Here is a 4,081-nt window from a genome sequence, read left to right on the forward strand (position 1 = left end):
GGGGACTGGAATGCCATTCTGGACCCAAAGGTAGATAAGGTCGGGGGAAATAGAGGGTCGGAGAGGTGTGAAAGCAGTCTGTCTGACCTGATGGCCTCATGCGATCTTGTCGACAGATTCCGTCTGGATCACCCGGGGAGGGAGATGTGGACGTGGCAAAGTAGTGTGGCCTCCTGTCCAAGTACCTACTTTTATAGGGTGTTAGTTAGAAGAGGCGACATAGATTTCTTATCTTGTCCCACGTTCCACTGGCTAGGTCATTCAGACCAGAAATTAGTAATAGCCCATTTGAGAGTAGGTAATAGGCCTAGGTTGGCTGGCTACTGGAAGTTGAACGCCTCCTTACTGGAGACGAACGACTTCCGGAAACAGCTGACAACACTAATTCAGCGGGAGTTAGTGTGGGCGGTTACCGGGAGTAGCTGGTGGGTTAAACTTAAGGCTACAATTAGGCTCTTTTGTGTCCAATATAGCCAATACCTCGCGTTAACTAGGGCATAGACCAAAAGGCACCCAGATGATAGGCTGACCCGGGCAATGGCTGGTAAGGATCCTCTAGAGATGGTAGTAGTTAAGGGGGATCTCCAGCGCTTGGCTAGCGAGTGTTACGAAGGTCAAGTAGTTAGATCTAGGTTAAAAAGAGTTTCTAACGAAGCCATGAACGTTGACGTTGTTGAGCATAAGGCTGCTTTAAGACGTGGCTTGGATGGGTACATTCGGGAGATGAAAAACCTGGAAGGACATACCTTTGTATCGAGTTGAGAAATTTGCAATGGGTTTCGTCAACATCTGGAGGAACGCTTTACCCAACTACACAGACTCCGCGGCCAAGAGTTTGGCAGCTATTTAGCTGGCTCACCCCGCCTTACTGCGGCCCGATGGTTACAGAGCGTAAAGTCATTACTGCGTTAAAGCAGGTTGGCCAGAACAAATCTCCAGGGCTCGATGGTCTGCCCTACGAACTGTATTTGTTTCTCTTCTGCCCATGTTTGTTTCTCTTCTGATGGGTGTGTTTAACCACTGGTGTGCACAGGGATCCATCCCTGGGCAGGTAACCAAAGGAGTGGTCACACTACTGAAGAAAAGAGAGCGGCATTGCGGGGAGGATTTAGATTATTATAGGTCCATCATTCTGCTAAACACAGAGTTGAAGATTTTGGCCCGCATTCTTGCAAACTGACTGCAGGTTGTTATCAGAGACTTGGTCGAACCGGATCAGACTTGTGCTGTGATAGGGAGATTTAAAACAACTTGCACTTGGTGTGCACGAAACATAGAGGGGTTAGAAGACGACACAGGAGCCGCACTGATCAATTTAGATCAGTCCAAAGCGTTCGATAGGGTCGACCATGGTTTCTTGGAATCTGTTATGGAGATTGTCCGGACTTCCACAAATGGATTTCCGTTTTGTATCGTAATCCTGCGGTAGTGGTACAAGTAAATGGTAGGTTGTCGGAGTCATTTGGGGTCTCTCAGTCGGTGTACCAGGGTTGTCCGCTGTCACCTCTGTTGTATGTCCTGGCATTGGAGCCCTTCCTTCGCAAATTCAGGGGCGAGGCGACTAGACCAGTCCTGTGTGGCATAGCTCTACCTGGCGGCAAATTCGCGAGGGTGTCTGCGTATGCTGATGATGTCACCGTTTTTGTAGGATCAATATTAAAGCGGTGATAGAGTCGGTCGCTGAGTATGAAAGTGTCACAGGGGCTGTAGTCCATCGCAGCAAGTCCGTTGGCCTGCGGTTGGACTCCTGAACCGGGGTAAACTCACTTCCAGGTGGGTTCAGCTGGACGGATGGCCTGATAAAGATTGTTGGAGTCTGGTTTGGGCCTAGACTCCAGCTCAACAAAAATTTGTCGGAAGTACAGACAAAGGTCGAATCGTCAGTGAGGACTTGGATTCGCAGGGGTTTATCCCTGAAGGGTCGTGCGGAGGCATGTCAAACTTACGTCTTTCCGTTGATCTTTTACTGCTTGTCAGTACTTCCTCTGCCTGCGGACCACTGTAAGGCTTTGGAGCGACTCCTTTTCAAACTTCTTTGGAAAGGGGGAAAGCCGTATGTCCGTAGACAGGTCTGTACAAAGACACTCAGCGAGGGATGCTTAGGAATGCCCGACTTGTTGAGTCATAAGTACGCTGAAAGATTGGCGTTCCTGAGTCAGACACTGCTTGAGGAATTGCACTGGGTACCAGCTGTGGAGCAAGCTTTTCCACAGCTCATATCCTCCCCTGCCGCTGAAGGTCGCAGAAGACTGGTGGGGGAACGGCAATTCCTCTCCGAATGCCAAACCGCGCTTAGGGCATTGCCGGGGTCCAGTGACCTTGCACGGCCTAGGAGGAGGCTATATCGGGATTTAGTGGTAGAAACCGCAAAAGATCCGCTGGTTGAGCGGCTGCACATGCTGAGGGAGGAGGTCCTCTCTCAGTGGAATTGGGCGCCAGCCAGAAGCTTTCTAAACAAGAATGGGAGTATGTTGGAGAGGTAATGGCTCGCATCGACCCCAAGCGGTTGGTGCCGCTTGATTTGGCGTATGTCGTCAATAACATGGATCCGCCGTTCACTGGGGAGAAACGGTTGGTGTTTCTTGCGATCCTAGCTGTAGTTAGGTTAGTGACGTGGGTTTCACGTCTTAACATTGTCTATGAGGAGCAATCTTTTTCGGATCGGGATCTGGTCGCTTAGTTTAAGCATCAGCTTAAAGTAAAGATCAGATGCGATTGGAAAAGATTGCATCGCATAGATTTTGATAGGAGATGGGTGCACAACACTAGTTTGTGCATCCGACAAGGCGCTAGGTTTAAGTTTGTTTTCCCACCCTAGTAGTATTGGTCAGGCAGTGGTAGTGTTCTACGGAACCCAGCCCCGAACAAAGTTATAGAGTAGGGATAGTTAGGTCCTAACCACTACGAGTGGAAAATTCTTTATTAGGTGCTAGACTAGGGCAAGTATGATAGTTGATCCCGTCCCCGATTTTATTTTTCATCGGCACTAGGAGAGCTTCCAAAGATGCCCAGTCCACCCTTTGTCTTGTCCCCGGTCTTTTGCCCGTATACGTACATTTATCTTGGGAGATGCCGTCCGTTCCCTATGTTACCCATCCCTATCTAATTTATTTTTTAAATATCGTCCCTAGGTCCCCCATTCCCCACTAGGGAACAACCTGCTTGCTTTCGACCTTCGGGACCGGAAGACAGTGGCAGCTCCATATTTAGAAGTAGGTTGGGAGGATCCCTTACTAACCCATCCCCGTAGACATTTTGTTTAGTTGTTTTCTTTTTCTTTCTTTTTGGGTGTATCTTAGCTTGCCCCCGCCCTCCCCATCATCTCATCCCTCATTTAGTTTTAGTTTTATTTAAAAAAAAAATCCTTTTGTTTGTACATATGATTTTGCTTTGTTTATATGTAAAAATTTATCTTTTTTTCAGAATGTAGATAAAGCCGATTCATACGCTGGGGAGATTTTAAGTAGATAAACTCCATAGTAAGAATGAGGTATTATGGTGATAGTGTCTTAGTGTAGGGAAATTAAATAAAGTCTTCTCAAAGACCTAGAAATTAGATTAGAATGACCCTCGACCCCCACTCCCCCTACCGGCTCCATGCCTAAGTGTTTTGGACCCCAAATGAGGGCCTGGCAGTAGATAATGCCAGGTCCGGAGCCAAGCACTAAATACTTAACTTAGCGCAGAGGCAGTACAATAACCAATGAGGATTTTCCGAGGCGTTGTTATTGCTAGTTGAAAACTATTCCCAATACCCCGCGATGGCACCCAGTGCCAACCGCAATTTCTAGGCACCTCATAGGAGGTGTAAAATCAAAACTAAAAACAGACAATATTTACATTCCATGCCTTACCTCCTTCTTCGGGAGTACTAGGCTTACTTTTCGATGTTTTTCTTTTTTCATTTTGTCTTTTTTTTGTCATTTTATTTTTTTCGTTTTATGTCGTTTTTATTGTACCCTTTTTTTCATTTAATATACTTCCCCCCCCCATTTTATCTTTTGTATATGTTTTTTTTTTTTAATCTTCATTTTATGTTTTGGTATTTTTTCAGATTAGGTTCACCTCCACAGTTTTCTTT

At 46.6% G+C, this 4,081-nt stretch overlaps 1 non-coding gene across 1 annotated transcript; it reads left to right on the forward strand.

Annotated features, from left to right (window-relative positions):
• The first annotated feature begins 3,674 nt into the window (after positions 1-3,674).
• Positions 3,675-3,806, forward strand: LOC145249267 (U4 spliceosomal RNA). Its single transcript, XR_013863513.1, has one exon. It is a non-coding gene; the product is annotated as a U4 spliceosomal RNA (small nuclear RNA).
• Positions 3,807-4,081: the final 275 nt, after the last annotated feature.

The sequence above is a fragment of the Euprymna scolopes genome, chromosome 27, assembly GCF_053919585.1.
Source record: "Euprymna scolopes isolate OS-2025 chromosome 27, ASM5391958v1, whole genome shotgun sequence".
Classification (NCBI taxonomy): Eukaryota; Metazoa; Mollusca; class Cephalopoda; order Sepiida; family Sepiolidae; genus Euprymna; species Euprymna scolopes.